This window comes from Bubalus bubalis, chromosome 12 (assembly GCF_019923935.1).
Source record: "Bubalus bubalis isolate 160015118507 breed Murrah chromosome 12, NDDB_SH_1, whole genome shotgun sequence".
NCBI lineage: Eukaryota > Metazoa > Chordata > Mammalia > Artiodactyla > Bovidae > Bubalus > Bubalus bubalis.
Window position 1 is genome coordinate 77125051 of NC_059168.1, and position 22016 is coordinate 77147066.

Here is a 22016-nt window from a genome sequence, read left to right on the forward strand (position 1 = left end):
TCATACAAAGACTTGATATTGAAAAACAAATGTAAATTTCCCTCAAAACTTATATAGAGCTTTCACATGGTCCAAATTAAAATACTAATGGGATTTTTTATTTTTACTAATGGGAAAAATAACACCAAAGATTTTCTGGAAGAATATATATAAAACATTATCTCAGATAATTCTGAGAAAGTATAGTAATAAAAGAATATAAGTCCAACCACAATTAAAACATATTACAAAACTATAATGATTAAAACAGCTTGGTACTATTTTTCACTGGCATTCATATATGAGAAATTAGATTGAAACAACTAGCTAATGCTTTGGAAAAAAAAGAAAAAGAGAAAAGCTTCATAGCCCATAATTCCTTATAACAATCAATAAATACTCTAATACAATTCTAGAAGAAAGTACATATATTATTATCATAACCCTAGAGTCAAAAGTGGCATGATGGCAAAAAGAATGCCTGCCAATGCAGGAGAATCATGAGACATGAGTTCTATCCTTGGGTCAAGAAGATCCCCTGGAGTAGGAAATGGCTACCTGCTCCAGTATTTTTGCCTGGAAAATTCCATGACAGAGGAGCCTGGGAGGCTATCACCCATGGGTTCACAAAGAGTCAGACATGACTGAGTGACTGAGAATATAAACACAGTCAAAAAATATTAAAAATAATTGCAAGTCATGGGAGAAAATATTGGCAAACATTAATACTTTTAAAAATGTATAATTCTCTATAGTGAAAAAAAAGAGTCAAAAAATTAACTGAACAATTTCATGTACACCATGAAGCTGAGAATTCCTTTAACATGTAAAGAGTTTCATAGCAAGCAATGAACATGGTAATACAATAGAAAATTAGGGAAAGTTATACATATTTGTGTGCTTCCCTAGTGGTTCAGACAGTAAAGACTCTGCCTTTACTGCAATGCAGGAGACCAAGGCTTGATACCTGGGTTGGGAAGATCCCCTAGAAAAGGAAATAGCACCCCACTCCAGTATTCTTGCCAATAGAATTCCATGGACACAGGAGCCTGGAAGGGTACTGTCCGTGGGTCTCAAAGAGACAGACAGAGCTGAGCAACTATCACTTTCACTGCTTTTCAATTATACATATTCATAGGAAGAGAAAAGAAATGGTACAAATGAACTTACAAAACAGAAAGAGACTCACAGACTTAGGGAACTTACAGTTTCCTGGGGGGAAGGATGGGGTAAAGGGATTGTTAGGGAGTTTGGGATGGATGTGAAGTGAAGTGAAGTCTCTCAGTCGTGTCTGACTCTTTGCAACCCCATGGACTGTAGCCTCCAGGGTTCCTCTGTCCGTGGGATTTTCCAGGCAAGAATACTGGAGTGGGTTGCCATTTATGGCTATATTTAAAATGGATACTCAACAAGGACCTACTATATAGCACATGGAACTCTGCTCGATGTTATGTGGCAGCCTGGTTGGGAAGGGAGTTTGGGGAAGAAGGGATACATGTATATGTATGGCTAAGCCCCTTTGCTGTCCCCCTGAAATTATCACGACAATGTTAACTGTTATACAATAACAATTATTATACTCCAATATAAAATAGAAAGTTAAAAATGTAAATAAAAAAACAAACTCAAGTCCACTCACAATTATAGCAATACATATCAAAACAAGATAGTATTTCTCACTGATTCGATAAAAGTGTATTATTTAAAATTACAATCAGTACCAGCAAAGATATACAGATCTTTTCATATATAGTTTCTGTGAACATTGTTTTATCTTTAAAAAAATGTTTTTGAACATTTTAGCAACATGTATATCAATTTCAGAAGATGTGAAAACTTCATTGTCTCAGAAATTTTACCTTCTGAGATTTACTATAAACATAGTTTAAAATAAAAATATCTCTAAGAAATCTAAATGCTGGTTAATTATGTACTGTTTAAATTGTGTTACATGTATAATAGAAGGATATGTAGTAATAAAGAAGGAAATAACCATATATGCTAAAATGGGAAAAGCTCCACCAAGATTTATTTGGTAAAAATGGTGAAGTAAAGAGCAGTGATTATGTGACTCCTGAATGTGTGAATTTTGTAGGGGGAGTGGATGTGTCTCTGCGTATACAGATGTATGTGTAAAATTTTTTACAACTACACAAGAGGTTGTCACCCATAATCACCTTGGGTAAAGGAACTCAAACTAAGGAAGGGAGTCAGGCATTTATTTTTTATCTTATACCATTCTATTTCTGTAATGTTATTTCCTTTTAAACAAAGTAAAAGAGGTGGCCCTAAAATTAGGGATCAATCTCCCCTCTTTTTATGGAAATAGATTTGTTTTATTACTTTTATGAAGTTAAAACATAATATTCAAGTATTTATCAAAAATACATAGAAAAAGTTAATATAAAATAAACAAAGGGAATAAAATTCACTTCTTATTCTCTTAACACTTAGAGAGGCCCCTCTGCAAAGGACAGAGCACAACTTGCTTAATCTGCTAAGTGCATGGAGCTATATTATTTGTCAATGGGGTCCTATCATACTTGCTGCTTAGTATGCTTTTTATATTTGATATATCCATAAGCCCATATCTATTTTCAATATGGAGTCATTTTATCACTTTTGGTGCCTACACAGGATTACAGTGTGATGGATATTCCATAATTTATTCAATTATGGAACCCACCCTGTTAGGATTCTCCAGGGAAACAGAACCAACAGATTACCATATCCCCAGATATACATGATGCTCTTAGTCCTTCTGAAATTGGGAAATTCTATGAAGTCATGTCTATATTTGATATTCTTTTCATGCTGTTCACCTGAAACACAACATTCTCTCACAGTTTTATGCTCCAGGTCTCGTCCATGCCACTGTCTTCAATCACACTTTCACTTTGGTTCTGTTCTCCTTATTCATACTCTCTGAGAAGAATGCAGTCTACTTGCTTTTTTCTGTGTCTTTTTCTTCTGAATTCCTGGAGATTTCCCCACATTTGCTCTTCTAATTCACCAGCTTGGACTGATGCAATGTCCAATTTGTTGTTCATTTGTTCCACTGAGGTTTTAATTTACAAGTCTGACTCTCATTTCCATAGGGTGCCCCATGGTCCTCATGGCTTTTGCCTTCAACGTCATCATGCTTGTGGCGAAACTTTGATCTTGTGGAAAACACGCATTTTATATTTCTTGCAGTAATATATTTTGGCTGGAGGCTGTTGTTCTCATTTTCAACAGTGACCTGTTTTTGTTTTGTTTCATTTTTAAACCTGTAGTATTTGCTGCCAGGCCTTGTAAACTTCCTCAGTTTTCTCTTCTTTAGAAAGAGAGAATCTACCATATCCATTACGAGTTTTTTGGAAAGTAGGAAATGGGTTGCCTTCTGTTGGAAATTTGTGTTTACTGCTCTGAAAAATAAGAGGAAAATAATACATAAGATCATAATCTTCCAGTGCAGCTCGGGCAGGCTCCACTGAGCAGTGGGGACAGAGCTGGGCCCGAGGAGCTCTGACTCCCTGTGAAGTGCGGCATCTCTGTTTTGAGGGAGGCTGTCCCAGGCACAGACTCCAGCATTGCTAGGACTCTACAGCTTTTGGACATCAATGCTAGAGACAAAACCTAGAGCCATCTCTTTACCACTGACGCCAAATGGCCTGGAAGTCAGCAGACGTGAGAGGTGGTTGTGCAGCCTTGTCTTCTAGCTGTCACGCACCTCAGATAAAGTATGAGGTAGTTTCTGCTCCCATCACCTCTGCTTTCTTGCATGATAAGCTCTTGTTCCCAGAGAGGAGCCATATGCTCATCCTCTAAACTTTAGTAGGGTACCATGTTCACTCTAATTAGCAGAAATTCCTTGAAATCCTTGCCATGTAGTTGATACCTCTTTCCTGTTGTCACAGCTGGTGAAAGATTTTTCACAATTTGTATTTTCTATTGGTTATTTCAATAGGAGAACGGGTGATATGCGATCATGTCTTGAACATGAATGATTCCTTTCCATTAATTCTCAATTTTCTCATCTCTTTCATTGCCATCAGGAATAGAACTGCTATAATTATCTCCATTCCCTCCCTCTGCCCTTCATTTATTGGCATCACTTGAAAAATCTCTTGTCTCGGTGGAAGAATTGTCATTTTTTACCTTCAATGAAAACACCCTGGGGATTTTCCTCAAATAATTGATTAAACTGTACTTAAAATAAGTTACCATTTATTTCTTACTGTTTTGATGCACCTAAATTACCTCTTAGTTCAAATTTATCTTTACTATTTTAGTATCTTTTAGTAATTGCATCTACATTTGATGAAATGTGGAAGAAGCTTATATTTATTGGGTTGTAAATTATTACACAGTGTACAACTTTGATTAGCAAAATGCACCATAGTGCTTTTATAGATTAAAAAGGGGGGAAATGTATGGCATTACCCAAGAGAGATGAGAGAAAATTTTAGTTCACAAAAATAATGGAAACAAATGGCGTGATTGTCATATATGTTAAACTGCAAAAAGAATTATTGCTAATATCGCTCTATCACCTGGCTTTTGAGACTACTTGAATGGTACTTTAGTATTTTTCTCCAAGAATATGCAATTTATAGCTAATAAACCACTGGTACCCTTTTTTCATTAGCTTCATGCAATGCATATTTTTTCAAATATAGTTTATATGTAGTTGGCTATGAATATAAATATATACATAAAAGAATATATAAAACTAACATTCCTAAGCATGACTTAATATGATCTGGGCTTGGTGAGTTGGAAATGGAGTTAGGGATATTGCTATGAGTTCACCAGGACAATAACTGAGTTATAAGATAATTATTCCTCTTCAATGGCTCTCACCATGACAACTCAGTTCTGAAATTCAACTATTATTCAGCTCAAATTATTGTCAAAGTTTAAAGCCTGAATTTTATTGACCTCCTTCTGATGTCTATGACATCTAATCATCTGGGTATATGAAACCAGATTGTTAACAGCAAGAGCAGCTCAAAAGATTCTTTACTATACACATCTGGACAGTTCCTTTGTAAAACCCAAGTGATGATTCAGTCTCTGGGCTCTGTTATACATGCATAACCATCTTGGGGCAGAAATTGAACATGGCATTCCCATCTCCTTTACTATCAAGCTGCAAATCTTTCATAGCCCAAACATCCCAGATTGTTTTACAGTCAAATATAGGTTATCTTATGACTCAGATTGCAAACCTCTGCTCAACTCTAACCAAAAAAGAAAAAAAAAAAGAAAGAAAGAAAAATACAAAAAACAAAATAAGAAGAAGAAATATATAGAAAGCGTCATTGAATTTTAGTGCCAATGACTCTGAAAAATTCCCCTCTGGCTTAAGACTATGTGGGCAAGTATCCACCCAGTTTAACCCACTGTCTGATTTTGACACATCTCTAGAATTAAAAGAAAGAAGCAATTTGAATTGTTTGCAAATGTCAAACCCAAAGAACCATTGTTACTCAACCCCAAATCTGGTCTGTAATGGTTAGATAGTATCTTGGTTTTCTGCTGCTGTCATAACATACCACAAACTGGGTGGCTTCAACAAAAAGAAAAAACATTATTTTTTCATAGTTTTGGAGGCTACAAGTTCAGGATCAAGGTATGGGGAGGTCTGCTTTCTTCTCTCCTTGGTTCCGCAGATGGTCTCCTCCTTGCTGTACTCACATGCTTGTCCCCTCAGTCTGTGTGTTGTCTCTGTCTTAATCTCTTCTTACAAAGACACCAGTCATAAGAGCCACCCATACAAGCTCATTTTATCCTTATCACTACTGTAAAGGCCCTGGTTTCAAATGCAGTCATATTCTGCGGTAGTGATAATCAGGACATGAATTTTGGCAGGACACAATTCATTTCATAACACCTAGCAAAGGAATCATAAATAATTCTAGGACATCTGTTTTATAACTACCACCCCAAGTAAATACTATTGACCATACCAAAAATACATAGGCTGCATCTTTAGTAAACTGACACCAGGGAAGGGTTTTTACAAGTAAATACTATTAATCATATAAAAAGTACATAGACTGCATCTTTAGCAAATTTAAATCATAGACTGCATCTGTAGGTGAGCTCAGACCTACACATGAGAAGGATTAATAATCAAACAGCATTTAAATGAGTGGTGAGTGCTATGAGATTACTTAGATTCTCCCAGGTTAAGATAATATCCTCTCTCTGTCCATTGAAAACTTACTATCTATAAAGGCAGAAAAGAGACACAGACACATCATTATAACAAAGCCTTCCAATGATTCTCAGTGTTTGAAGAAAATGCTATGGAAACTCAGAGATGGTAACTATCTCTTCTGAGTTGTTAAGGTGATAAGTACAGGATAGGAAAGTTTTGCTGAAGAGGTGATGAGATGAGTGACCATTAGCCAAGAGAAAGTCAAATCATGCTACTCCCCACTTGGGAAGTAGTAGGGGACAAATGATTTGGGGCATGTTGAAGGTGTGATCATGAGTAGAGTTGCTAGTGTTTAGGTTGTTGGGAAGGTGTGTGCTTCCTGGCATTAAAAAGAAAAAAAACATTTGACCATGGAAACACAAGCATGGGGCTGGATACGGGTGCAGTGGAAGCTATGGGCAAGAATGAAGCAAATGCCGAAAGGTATAGATAGCACTGAGACAGAAATCTTGGAAAACATGCATGTTTAGGAGTCAAGCAGAGGAAGAGAAGCCAGTGAAAGGGACTCATCACAGGGAAGGAGCAGAGACAGGGGTGCAGAGCCTGGCAGATGTAAAAGGAAGCTAAAGGCAATGAGAGAAATCACAGGAGAAACAGGTAGATGGTTGACTGTGAATAACTGTAGTCGTTTGTTGTTTAGATGTCCAGTGCTTTGGGAAAATCAAAAAGTTCCAGATCAGGTAGAGATAAAAGCTTTGGGAGCTCAGAGGTTTAGGTGATCATGCAAGTTGGGTTTCAAGGAACAACCAGGCTAGAGCCCAGACAAGAGAGGGTTAAGGAACAAGTGGTCTCAGAAGACATGGAGGTAGCAGGGCCAAGTCTAGTAAAATCAGCAGCACTGAAGAAAAAGTGTGGATGTCCAGTCAATGGTGGAGCACGGCAAAGCAAGAAGAGAGGAAGAAGAGGCAGGACCTGGTGATCTCCTTAGAGCGGGATTCTGTGCAAGAAATGTTAATTATGCCACCTCTTTTAGTCCTCTCAACAGTACCCTATTAATCATGAGGAATCCAAAGTTCAGAGTGACATCCAAGTTTGAATAATTAGTAAACAGGAAAGTTGAGGCTCAGTTCTAAGCTGTACTTGCCAATGTTTTGCTTCTGTCTGTATTAGTGGAATTTCTAGTATTGGGAAGAAATGGATAATTAAAATATGGGGATCAGAACCTTCTCATCTCACAGAATAGCCATGGAAGGAGCTTAGAAACAGGAAATGTCCTGACACATGAAAGAAATTACTCTATCAAATTCAGTGTGTGAAGTTTTGAGAGTGAAAGTCTCCAGGAGTGTGAAGTTGCAACCTCCTAAACAATGTGATACGTGGTACCCAAGACAGGCCCATCATCAAAGCTGGAGAGGGGCCTCTGGGTTGTACTCTGCTGGTCTCAGTCATCTGTTGGGGTAGCACACACACTCAAGTAGAGAGGGCCTATTTTGGTGACTTCAGATAAAATCGAGCATTAGGAAGCCCTAAAATTCTGGAGCAAAGATGCCTTAAACTTCACTTTGGCCAACCATAGCATTTTACAGGTAAATCATATGAAAACATCAGTGAACAGCAGGCTTATCTTCAGTCACCAAAGTGCATTTTGGTGTAATTCAAACATATGCATTGGTTTAATCACCATTTTATCACCTGCCCCCAGTTTTAACTTGGCAAGAAAGCATCATTAAATCTCCTGAAGTGTTGTTCTAATGAACAGTCTTTAGACTCTGGCTCTCAGGCTTTTGGCCTGTGGAGGTAGCAGGGCGGGGACTGATTCCTGATAGCCAAGCCTAATGTCTCATCTGGTCCTCATGGGATTCATTTCCAGGCCAGCTGCTGCATGAGCTGTTGACATGGCTTAGCAACATGAAATGGTAAGGCAGCACACAGCTCTCAGTCTTCTGCCCTGGGAAGGAGCACGCTTGTCTCTTTTTAGACATCTGACCCAAAGCAAAGTGCAAATTCAGCAGGGCTAACCAGCTGAGACTATAGAGAAGATGACCAAGCCACTCATGAGTGTCTCTGCCGGTCACAGTAATGGGGAAACTGAGGCATTCAGAGATCAGCTGTGTCACACCCTTCCTTATGAATCCCCACTGCCTCCTGGTAACTGCAGGATAAAGTCAAAACCTCCTGAAAGGGTTACAAGCTGTAGCCTTCTCAACTGTTTTCTCAACTTTCTTTTCTCACATTTCCTCTGTGTACCTTCCTCTCCACCATCCTAAATGTATTACCAGTCCTGAACCTCAACTCAACAGAACTTTCAGCTTCCCTGGGCATGCCATGGTGACATGGTGACACAGATCCCAGAATGTCCTCCAAAGACCAGGAACCGCCCCCCTCCCCACCCCCCGCCCTTTCCTCATCTATTTCATATACATGCATGCATCCTTCACAAACCAGCTCAAATGTCACCTCCCCTCGAAGCCTCCAAGGCAGTCGGTGCCCACCTCGTGTTTCCAAAGAACAGGGAATACACTTGCCCCCCACCCCTCTTAGGCCCAGTTCTCAGCCCAGGGTAGGTAGGTTCCTGATTCATGTTTACTGTATGGATAAATGAGAAGTGAAAACTACCGTCCAGTGACCACCGACTATAGCGATACACTGTGCTAAATACCGGGAGAAGGCAATGGCACCCCACTCCAGTGCTCTTGCCTGGAGAATCCCATGGATGGAGGAGCCTGGTGGGCTGCAGTCCATGGGGTCGCTAGGAGTCGGACACGACTGAGCGACTTCACTTTCACTTTTCACTTTCATCCATTGGAGAAGGAAATGGCAACCCACTCCAGTGTTCTTGCCTGGAGAATCCCAGGGACAGGGGAGCCTGGTGGGCTGCCGTCTATGGGGTCGCACAGAGTCGGGCACGACTGACGTGACTTAGCAGCAGCAGCAGTGCTAAGTACCGCGCCCGAGTTCTCTCCATCGCTACATGGATGCTCTATCTAGGTCATCCTGAGTGAGGAGGCAGCCCTGAGCCAGCAAGCCCACTCTGCTCTTCTGTTGTTGCTTTCCCAGGAGCACTCAAGAATGAGGAAGATGGGGTCACATCACTGCCCAATTATGAGAGCTCACAAGATCTCCCTGAGGATCCAAGTGCATATATTAAATTGCAGGGACCTCCTCCAGTCCCCTCACTTCCCGAGGAGGTGTGTCTTTTAACAGTGAAAATGCTTCCTGACACCACCAGAACCAGCTACCCAGAGCTCCAGCCCCTCTCCCCACCCTCCACAGAGGCCTTTTTTTGGTTCAAGCCTGGCGCCCCCTGCTGGCTGCAGCCTGACTCCTGCCTTCACAGGCGTGCGCATGGACATTTCACATCCAGATGGTTCTCCAGACTCTGCCATGATCTTTCACCCCCAGTTGCCTGGCTCTCCTTGCCCTCCTCAAGGCTTTGCATTTGTCTCTGTTCAATTTGCCTCCTGCTTTCCGTACCAACTTAAGTCAAAAGTTCATGATTTCATTTATTGGGAGAATAAATAACCCCAATGGAGGCACACTTAAAACATTCTAAAATATCCAAATAAGATGCCCGGCAAACACAACACCTGAAAGACATTATCTAGAACGTTCCCACCTTCCTGAAGGCCAAAGAAAAGCAAAGCCTAGCCAGCGACTAGAGTGAGGTGGGAAAGTTCTAACCTTACCTAACTCAGGACTCCAGGTGCCCCAAGGCTCACCAGCTACGCTGTATTCTTATGCACATTTGAAAAATTCAAAGAGCCTCAAAATCGCTGTTCTGAAATATCCATCATCATTTTAAGCAGGAGATTAAGAGATTTTGCGTTGTTAAAACACTTTAATGGAAGGAAAGGATGACACTTTTTAAATCAGCAGGAAACTGCCTTGATTTCCATTTCCAACAGCCGCAGGCTTGCGGAAGGATGCAGAGACAGGCAGCCAAGGTCCCTCAGAGCTGACTGACAATTGTGGCTGTATCTAAGGACAGTCAGGCACTGCAGGCAGACACAGGGTGCACGACCTCATTGATTTTTGTAATAGGTCACTCCCACCCAAGCTCATTGTTCTTTCGCGTAAGAACATATTGGCCCAGGGACAAGGGGTTGGGGGGGCTGCATCATGTTTCAATAAGCACCACCTGAATCCATAAAGCATATGATTCTATCTAAAACTCAATAATTCACTGAACTGGCATCCTTTTAGCATCTCTGCAGTCAATGCCTCTCAGAGACCAGTGCTACAATTGAACTAGAAAATTAGAGCTTTTAGCTGGACTCCCTGGAGGTGAATATGTAAAACAGAATAATAAATGATTGTCATTTCTGTTCAGAACATAGAATTAATCAAGGCAGAAGAGGGAGTCTGAAGTCCTATGGGAAGGACCACCATGGGTCACTGGTCACCATCATTTGCTGGCAAAGAGGTGAGCAATGGAAGAGTCTGTCTCCTTTGTTACCTGGACTGTATGGTGTATCTGTGGTTGCATGTAACCTTTACAGAACCTACCAACAGGAAAATTATTTCCCAGTGCAGTTTTTCTTCCTGCTGAAAAATTCAAAAGCCCAGCCTCAGGCAATAGAAACACAATCAGGCCACAAACATGATGAACACACTTGTCGCTCCTTCCAGGCAGGGAGGTGGGGGTGGGGGGGTGTTCCAGGGCCCTCAGGGAGGAACAATGGGCAAGGCAGAGGCTGTGAGAGCTTCCAGAAGCTTCTCTTTGACCAGATCAATTAGGTCACCAAAAGAGCATCAGTCCTGACTCTTTCAGACAGAGAAAACTTAACAGCCAGCAACAGCAGGAATGGTGATGCACATGACAGCGAGTTGTATGTGTCTATGGGCATGTCAGCTTAGGGACTTGGAGCCTCTGGTGCAAAAGCATTCATTGGGAGAATAAATAGCCCAAACACAGGCACATTTAAACATCCTAAAATATCCGAATAAGACACCCGGCACATACAACACCCAAAAGACATTATCTAGAACGTGTTTCCATCTTCCTGAAGGCTGAAGTAAAGCAAAGCCTAGCCAGAAACTAGAGTGAGGTGTGGTCCTTGGCACCTGCATGAGCTGGAAGAAAGGCAGACTCCAGCTGAGACCTACTTCATCAGAATCTTTAACAAGATCACTGGGTAATTCCTATACATAGTGAATGGTGGTTTAGCACTCATTTTGAGCAGTGTTTCCTGGTCTTTGAGAGACATTTTACAGCTCTCCTCATTTTGGGTTGGCCAGAAAGTTCATTTGGGCTTTTTTGTAGGACCTTACAGAATACCCTAATGAACTTTTGGGCCAACCCAGTATTTTCCTGCTGCTGCTAAGTCTCTTCAGTAGTGTCCGACTCTGTGCGACCCCATAGACGGAAGCCCACCAGGCTTCCCCGTCCCTGGGATTCTCCAGGCAAGAGCACTGGAGTGGGTTGCCATTTCCTTCTCCAATGCATGAAAGTGAAAAGTGAAAGTGAAGTCACTCAGTCGTGTCTGACTCTTCGTGACCCCATGGACTGCAGCCCACCAGGCTCCTCCATCCATGGGATTTTCCAGGCAAGACTACTGGAGTGGGGTGCCATCGTCTTCTCTGAGTATTTTCCTAGATGAGTCCTTATCAAGGCAGGAAAAGGTGTGCTTTTGCACTACAAATAATGAGTATGTGTTGCAAAGAAGCCTCTGTTCTCCTGGGCTTTCTGACTGGCCATGAACCCATATAAACACAGTGGCATATAGGTCAGTGTCATAGGGAAGAGGTCACCCTACTCCCTAGTCCATCAAGAATAATGTCCTAGAAAAGGGACCTGACCGGTAGCTGAGTATAAGAGACAGAGGGGGAATCGTCTTTAGAGGGAGGCTACTACATGGGAATTTTCGGAGCATCTGATGGAAGGGGTTTGTGTCTGCAGGAAGGACCCTGCAGTGGATGGTAGGTGGAAAGTTCTCCCAGGGGAACAGCAGGAAGAAGAAAAAATAAATAAATAAACCTGTATTTCTAACTTTGGGTCTCTGCCTTTCCCCTGCTCTCAAACTCTTGTTCTGTCCCCACCCCCAACCCTGTCCCCACCCCATTCCACTCTCACTTCCCAGGCCCCTCCGCCAGACTCAGCCTTCTCATAGACCAAAGCTCCCACCAGTCCCACAGTTTCTGTCTGCTGTGCTGTTGCCCCACCCAGGCTCTATAACCCCCTTCCTTTCTCAAAGCCCATCACAACCTCCACCCCCTCTCCTGAGGGATGCTATGCTATGCTATGCTAAGTCACTTCAGTCGTGTCCAACTCTGTGTGACCCCATAGACAGCAGCCCACCAGACTCCCCTGTCCCTGGGATTCTCCAGGCAAGAACACTGGAGTGGGTTGCCATTTCCTTCTCCAATGCATGAAAGTGAAAAGAGAAAGTGAAGTCGCTCAGTCGTGTCCGACTCTTAGCGACCCCATGGATTGCAGGCAACCAGGCTCCTCCGTCCATGGGATTTTCCAGGCAGGAGTACTGGAGTGGGATAGCACTCCTAAATCAAGGAAAAGATATGGGGAAGGCCTATTTATTATTTATTTTTACTTTTACCTGGGGTTTCTTTTTCTTTTTTGAACTTTTTATTTTGTATTGGGGTACAGCCAATAAACAACATTGTGGTAGTTTGAGATAAGCAGCTAAGGGACTCGGCATACATATACATACATCCATTCTCCCCCAAACCCTCCCCTCCCATCAAGGCTGCCACATAACATTGAGCAGAGTTCCATGTGCTATACTGTAGGTCCTTGTTGGTTATCCAATTAAATATAGCAGGGTGTACATGTCCATCCCAGACTCTCTAACTATTGGGGAAGGCCTGTTTAAAATTAAAGAACACCCCTGACACTTCCCAAGTCTGCCCTCCCTTCCCCACTTCACTACCACCCCACCCTTCCCTGCCCTTAAGCTTGTAAGCGCTACCGAAGTTGAACTGAAGGAAGGACTGGGCCTGGAAAGAAGGTGGAAGAGCCAGAGCTGGCTCTGCAGGCCCAGACTCCAAGGGAAGAGGGTCCCTGGGAAGAAGAGAGTGCCCCTGCCCAATACGCTGACTTTCTCTGGGATACACCCACAAGTGGCTTCTAAACTCTTTACTTAAATATTTGTGTTATTACATGCTCAGGCCTGGCAGGAACAAGGTCTGTAGGGTTATCATTATAGACTTATATAAACCAAATATGCTCCCACTCTTCTAAAGCCTTCCTGCTCTGAACAGCATTTGGGATCAGATACACTGGGATTTGAGCCCCAGCTTCACCCTTGATGAGTTTTGCAACTTCAAGCAAGTTGCTGAACTTTACTCTGCCCTTAATTTCTCTTCTGTGAAATGGGGACTAATAATAATGATCTTATACAGTTACATTTTAATAAGCAAAACAACAATATACATTCTCTAGCATATGGGAAGTCAGTAAGATTATTTTATTCCATTAATTATATCAAAAGAATAACAACTCTGAACATATGTCCTGTACACGGAAGTTGTTTCCTAACCTCAAATGGTTTTAAAGTAACTAAAGGCTAAAATTTGAACTTGAAAATTTATTGGTCGAATGGTAAGACATTAAGAATTTATTGGTTGAATGGTTGACAATGACTTCAGACTTTGGAGACAATGTTTTTATCAATACAAACTCTGATAACAGTAGAAACATCACAAGAATAAACTGGTTGAAGTGGGAGAAGAGATAGAAGCAGAAGCTTTTGTGACATTGTTTTTCATGAAATGCTTCCAGCACAATGAGAACCAAAGGCAATCCAATACTAACATCATGAAATTGCAATAGCATCATACATCTTCCTCTCTTTGCATGTCTATTATCAGAGCTAGGCATCTTTCTTATAAGGCAATATCTCATTAAAGCATTTGCTAATTTCAACTCCTTAGTACTAAATGCAGTTTTTGGGTAATGCAAACATAACTTTTGAAATGCAAACATATGTTCATTTACTAGTAATCCTGAATGCATTAAAATGGAATCTATGTGCTTTTATTAGCACCTTTGGGAATTAAATTCTATTCTTAACATTTAGATAAATCATCTGCCAGCTAGAGTATTTATCAGTACTTAGACTTCAGTCATGATCAATACATAGGCTAGAATATTCACAAATAAATGTATGCTTTACAATAAATGATAAACAGTCAGATCTAAAAATAAACCATTATATATGTGCATTCTCAAAATGAATAAAATGTGACAGCTGAAAAGTATATTCTGAAAACCATATATCTCAAGAACAACCCAAGTTTCAAACATCATTCTTTAGTGCATTCAGTTCAATATCAAGAAAAGCCATGCCAAGAGAGTCTAATTTTGGAGAGCTTTCACCTGAGGGGTAACAAGGTCGGTCTGAAAAGAACTCAGATGCATTTTCCACCGTAGTGCTCACTGTTGCCAATATGACAGCAACATGTTAGAATTTAAGAGGAGGAATCACACAGAAAGAGAACACGAGAGCAAGTGCATCTAAGGGTTTCTTCAAACCAACACTATGTCACCAGCAGCTGTTCTCTCCAGGGACACAGGAGACAGACAGACGTTCTCAGCCTGGTTACTAAACAGGAAGCACTAACAATGGAGCTTGCTGTCTTAGACTCTTGTGTTCACACCTGCCTGTCTCCAGGGGCTGAGTAACTCCTGAGGGAGGGCCCCTTCCTCTTCTTAAGAACACTGTACTTTGCGTATGAAAATCAACATCTTCCAAAGGAGCTCTCATCTGTACTGTGTGTGCCTTGCGATGCCTTGGGCTGGAGTGCTCACTACTAGATGGAGAAAAAGATACCAAAGAGTACCTCTGGGAGATTTCTGGCAACCCATTTAGAATCTGCCAACCACAAATATTCACTAAATACCTAGTGTCTAAAATGAAGCTTGGAGCTGTGGGGAGACAAAGAATTAGAGCTCACTCACTGCCCATGGGGAATGCATAAACCAGGAACTGATGGATTCTCCCTCTTTAAATTTGTATGATCAAAGAGAATTTCTAAATATTTCTCCAAGTGGGCTGAGTAACTGTGTCCTTGTCCAAATGTGACAGAGACCATTCCATTAGCCACCTTGGCAACAAAAATACTGCTAATAGTCACCATTAATTAAGCCTCTGCCATCTTAGTTCCTTCCTGGAAGAGAATACCATGACATCATACAAATGTAATTCTGCTACTTCTTCAGAGGTGGGGGTGGAGGGGGTGGTACGTGAGGTTTATGTTGGTTAGAGTTTAGTCAACATGAAGTGAATGGGAAAACCTGAAAGAAGCTCCTTACTTCCACCAAGGACAAGGCAAAAGGTCCAGACTGGCTTCAGCCAGCCCTGAGCAAAGCAGAGGCAATGTCACCAAAGGCTCTCCATCAGCAAGGCTTGGACACACTCTCTGAGCTCCCTGTCCTCTGACTGATCTGAAGGCTTCTGACCACTTGACATAATCACCCCCTGTGATTATGTTCTGAAATCCATGTGCTATTGTTGGACCAGGAGGGGCTTCAAAGATTATCTGTGGTCAGCACCCTTCCAGGGACAGCTAATGATGAAGGCGTCAGCAGTCACTATGAACTGAAGATTCATTTCATTCAGCATCCTACAGCCTTGTGTGCAGGTCTGAGCACGGGCTATCTCTGAGTGATAAGCACCTCTTGTTCCATGTTTGCAGGTTCACCATACAGATCACCTGGAAGACATGCTCAGCGCTGAATGGAGATTCCTTGGACGCACAGCCAGTGAGTGTAACATCCTAGAGGCCTGGCTTTGGGGCCTTGGATTCAACAATCCTTTCTTCCAGTTCTCAGTCTGAAACACCTAATCCACCACTGACGTATCTGACTTGAAAACCTAGGGAATCAAGTTTTGCCTCTGTATTAAACTGCTCTAACATAGTCTCTGGTAGGATTTAGTAGACATGCAATACATTTGATGGATCTGTGTTTTAAGTTTGAAAGAAATTTTCAAAAGCAATTAGTTTAACCTCTCATTTTACTTATGGGAAATGGAGGCCTAGAAACAGGGAGTGACTTAGTGACAGTTATCAGATCACCCAAAACCCTGAATCCTAGTCTAGGGCCCTTTCCACTATCCAATTACTAAGAAGCCAGTGATCCATAAAGACCTGGCAGAAACAATAATATAAGCAGGGTGCTGTGAGGACAACAGTGGCTAGAAGCCACTGTGTTTCTAATATGAATGCTTTAATTTAGAAATTGGAGACTCACAGAGAGACCCGTGCAACCGCCCACTATGTCTCTTGAGAAATTTGGCCTCTCCTCCTCTGCCGTTTCCCAAATGTCATGTGAATGTCACTCCTTGGCAAACTCTTCCCCAAAATCCTAGGAGCAAGAGAAAACTATGCAGTGTGGCTCAGCTACTTTGGAAGAAAGTAGCGATGCATTGATAACAGACAACCTCGTATTTGTGGATCTATTGGTGTTAAAAACTATGTGATGGGGCAGGAAGGCTATGACTATATGAGCAACGGGGACTGCTGAGCTGTCAACCAATTAAGCAGCAAAGTGACAGATTAGAATGAGTCTTTTCTGAGTCATCTCTCTCTCTCTTTTTCCAAATAACTGCTTCTACCCAAATTACTCGGGAAGTGTTATCCCACCCAGTATAGATCATGTTCAAGGAGGGGAAAAAGAGTCATTTCAGAAGTTAGAGGCTACAGTAGGTGCTTATGCTCTGACAGGCGCCCTCCCACAGGAAAAAAGGGCTGGGATACGGGGTTGGGGCTGATGAGTGGAAGGGAATACACTGGGAGATCTAGGAGCAAAGCAGGAGGGGCCCAGGGCTCAGATGCAAACTGATCCCAAGCTCACCCAGCCTAAACAGCTAACATCTGCTAATCAGTTCAGTGATGTGACATGTTGAGGCTTGTTCCTCATGAAAAACAAAACCAAATCAAAGGACAGATTTTTTTTTTATCTTACAAATTTGCCAGATGTTAGGTTTTTATGTGTATCTTATAATAATTCATTTAATCTCTATCTATTGAGCACCTGCTACATTCTAGGTCCTGCACTATTTAGTAGAAAATGAACTGATAAGTGAGACAAAATCTCTGCTTTCCAGGAGCTAGTAATCTAACTTGGAGACACACTTGACAGACAAGCCACTGCTATAAAGCACACTAGGTACTATAACCAAGGAGAAAGGACAGTGGTAAAGAGGAAAGAGTAAGTGTACAGCTCCGTCTCAGAGCAATGAGCTTTGTAGAGGTGCAAGTGTTTGAATAATCTTGAAAAATGAATAGGCACTTAACAGGCAATGGAGTGTGTGTTGTGTGTGTGGGTTCAGGGGTTCTAGATAATGGGAAGTCTTAGCCAGTTGTGTCCAACTCTGTGACCCCATGGACTATAGCCTGCCAGACTCCTCTGTCCATGGGGATTCTCCAGGCAAGAATACTGGATTTGGTTGCCATTTCCTTTTCCAGACAATGGGAGGATATGTGCAAAAGCAGACAGACACCATGTAATGGCTAAATTTAATGAGTCAATTAAGCCAGGCTATAGTACATCACATACTAGTTAGGTGGTGGTGAAAATAGTTTGCAAATGTGTTTAACATCACAATCAGCTGAGTTTACGTAAGAGCAGTTACCTCCCATTCTGTAGGTGGACCTCATTCAATCAACTGAAGGCTTTAAAAACAAAATCTGCTTCTGGAGAGAAAGGAATTCAGCCTTAAACTGTAACAGAAATCTTGCCTGAGTCTCCAACCTACCCTGTAGATCTCAGACTTGCCAGCATGGAGAATCACATGAGCATATTCCTTCAAATAAATCTAGGAACATATATCCCATTGGTTTTATTTCTCTGGAGAACCCTGATGGACACACACAGATCCATGAGGTGCCCAGGCAAGAAGAGGAAAGCCACTGTGGCAAGTGTTCAGACAGTGGTGGGATATGGAGCCATAAGGGAGGAGGCCACAGTTATGAAAAGCCTTGCATGCTAAACTCAGGAATTGGGATTTTATCCTAAAAGTGAATAGGGTCCATTGAAGGACTTTAGGCAAGGACCACCAAGTCTATTAGAAAAACTCTCTGGGGCCCTTCAAATAGAGGATGGATGAATAGGGGCAGAGTTAGTGGCTACAGAAGAATGGCCTTGTGGACACTATATCCTTGTCAGTCTGGGCCCAAGGATTTAGCCCCTACTCAGAAGGCAATGGCACCCCACTCTGGTACTCTTGCCTGGAAAATCCCATGGACAGAGGAGCCTGGTAGGCTGCAGTCCATGGGGCTGCTAAGAGTCGGACACGACTGTGCGACTTCACTTTCACTTTTCACTTTCATGCACTGGAGAAGGAAATGGCAACCCACTCCAGTGTTCTTGCCTGGAGAATCCCAGGGACAGGGCAGCCTGGTGGGCTGCCGTCTATGGGGTCACACAGAGTCGGACACGACTGAGGTGACTTAGCAGCAGCAGCAGCAGATCATGAACACCTTATTGCCAAATTCAGACTTAAATTGAAGAAGGTAGGGAAAACCACTAGACCATTCAGGTATGACCTAAATCAAATCCCTTATGACTATACAGTGGAAGTGAGAAATAGATTTAAGGGCCTAGATCTGATAGATAGAGTGCCTAATGAACTATGGGCGGAGGTTCATGACCTTGTACAGGAGACAGGGATCAAGACCATCCCCATGGAAAAGAAATGCAAACAAGCAAAATGGCTGTCTGGGGAGGACTTACAAATAGCTGTGAAAAGAAGAGAAGCCAAAAGCAAAAGAGAAAAGGAAAGATACAAGCATCTGAATGCAGAGTTCCAAAGAATAGCAAGAAGAGATAAGAAAGCCTTCTTCAGCGATCAGTGCAGAGAAATAGAGGAAAACAACAGAATGGGAAAGACTAGAGATCTCTTCAAGAAAATTAGAGATACCAAGGGGACATTTCATGCAAAGATGGGCTCGATAAAGGGCAGAAATGGTATGGACTTAACAGAAGCAGAAGATATTAAGAAGAGGTGGCAAGAATACACAGAAGCACTGTACAAAAAAGATCTTCACTACCCAGATAATCATGATGGTGTGATCAGTCACCTAGAGTCAGACATCCTGGAATGTGAAGTCAAGTGGGCCTTAAAAAGCATCACTACAAACAAAGCTAGTGGAGACGATGGAATTCCAGTTGAGCTATTTCAAATCCTGAAAAATGATGCTATGAAAGTGCTGCACTCAATATGCTAGCAAATTTGGAAAACTCAGCAGTGGCCACAGGACTGGAAAAGGTCAGTTTTCATTCCAATCCCAAAGAAAGCCAATGCCAAAGAAAGCTCAAACTACTGCACAATTGCACTCATCTCACACGCTAGGAAAGTAATGCTCAAAACTCTTCAAGCCAGGCTTCAGTGATACATGAACCATGAACTTCCTGATGTTCAAGCTGGTTTTAGAAAAGGCAGAGGAACCAGGGATCAAATTGCCAACATGCACTGGATCATGGAAAAAGCAAGAGAGTTCCAGAAAAACATCTATTTCTGCTTTATTGACTATGCCAAAGCCTTTGACTGTGTGGATCACAATAAACTGTGGAAAATTCTGAAAGAGATGGGAATACCAGACCACCTGACCTGCCTCTTGAGAAACCTATATGCAGGTCAGGAAACAAGAGTTAGAACTGGACATGGAACAACAGACTGGTTCCAAATAGGAAAAGGAGTACGCCAAGGCTGTATATTGTCACCCTGCTTATTTAACGTATATGCAGAGTACATCATGAGAAACGGTGGGCTGGAAGAAGCACAAGCCAGAATCAAGATTGCTGGGAGAAATATCAATAACCTCAGATACGCAGATGACACCACTCTTATGGCAGAAAGTGAAGAGGAACTAAGAAGCCTCTTGATGGAAGTGAAAGAGGAGAGTGAAAAAGTTGGCTTAAAGCTCAACATTCAGAAAACTAAGATCATGGCATCTGGTCCCATCACTTCATGGCAAATAGATGGGGAAACAGTGGCTGACTGTATTTTTGAGGGCTCCAAAATCACTGCAGATGGCGACTGCAGCCATGAAATTAAAAGACACTTACTCCTTGGAAGGAAAGTAATGACCAACCTAGATAGCATATTCAAAAGCAGAAAGATTTCTTTGCCAACAAAGGTCCGTCTAGTCAAGGCTATGGTTTCTCCAGTGGTCATGTATGGATGTGAGAGTTGGACTATAAAGAAAGCTGAGTGCCGAAGAATTGATGCTTTTGAACTGTGGTGTTGGAGAAGGCTCTTGAGAGTCCCTTGGACTGCAAGGAGATCCAACCAGTCCATTCTAAAGGAGATCAGCCCTGGGTGTCCTTTGGAAGGACTGATGCTAAAGCTGAAACTCTAATACTTTGGCCACCTCTTGGGAAGAGTTGACTCATTGGAAAAGACCCTGATGCTGGGAGGGATTGGGGACAGGAAGAGAAGGGGACGACAGAGGATGAGATGGCTGGATGGCATCACCGACTCCATGGACATGAGTTTGAGTGAACTCCGGGAGTTGGTGATGGACAGGGAGGCCTGGGGTGCTGCAGTTCATGGGCTCACAAAGAGTCAGACACAACTGAGCGACTGAACTTAACTGAACTGATCACCCCTTTGTGTCTATTTAACTGGGTCTCTGTAGCCTCTTCACTGTGTTTCACAGGGTGTGCTAGGTGAGGTATCTGAGAAAGTCAGGCTGTGCTGGTCACCAGAATTTCAAGTCATCGGCCCTATAAAGGGCCTCAGTGAAAAACCCATGGACACAGATCCTCTGCCCATCGCCTGCTCCCAGGCCCATCAGCATTGCAATTGTCACCACCCTGACTGACAGCCTTGGAAATTCATCACCATGTCGCATTTGGCAGTTGAATCAACAGGGACCTTTTATTTATTTATGAGCTGAGCACTGGGGAGCACTGAAGCTCCATCACCAGATCTATAGGGCTGTTGTTTTTGAGAGAGAGGCATATTTATTCAAAACCATCCTCAGCTGCGTGAGACCTTTACATATTTGTAAGTAAATAGACTGGGATTATGCATGCTTCCTGTGCAGACGCCCATTCACTGCCTTCCCTAAAGGCTGTGGGCACCTCCACCAGGGAGAAGGTTCCAGCCAGTCAGCAGAGCCGCATTCATCACCAGGTGATTTGTTTACTGCCTTTGACCTGAAGGACTAGCAGCTGCATTGTAAAAGAATCGCTAATCTGCCAGAAAAAAAATGTGGCCACCTTCCTGCTTCTGCTCAGGAGACAAGTCCCTAGGAGGTAGCACCAGTGGTTGGGCAGGGAGGGAATTCAGTACCTACCCCTGAAACAGCATCACAGAGGACCACCCAGGCCTGACTTGACCATTAACCCAGCTTCCTCAGTGCTGTGTGCTCCCAACCCAGAGGAGACCCCAAATCTAAAGTGTTTCCTCTTGATTCCCCAAAGCATAATAGGATGTCTTTCTTCACTCTGGGGCTCTAAAAAGGGGGTGGGGCCAAGTTAATGAGATTTAGGTGCCTGAAATGCTGTGAAGGACACTTAAAATCAGATTCTGAAGCCTGAGAACATTCAAAGTGCTTTTGGCCTATGCTTTTCTTCACTTTATCTCTTTAGGGAGGGCTTTTATAGTTCTCTTAAGGATTAAGTAAACTAGTTAAAATCTAAACCATTTTTTCAGACAAATCAAAGCTGCTGGATTGTTTGAAAAAGTCTGCCTGACTGGTAGAGAAGGGGAAAGCGTGACAGGGTGACAGAGGTGCCCCCAAAGATTTGAGTGCCTGGTTTCACCACAGATGTTTACAGGCCCACCTCCATTAGCCCCTCTAATCACTAGGAAGAGAGGTGGGGGGTCTCAAATACAAGGTGGGCTTTAAATAGACATTTTTGCAGAGATCTAATCTGTGGTTACGGAGAAGGCAATTGCACCCCATTCCAGTACTCTTG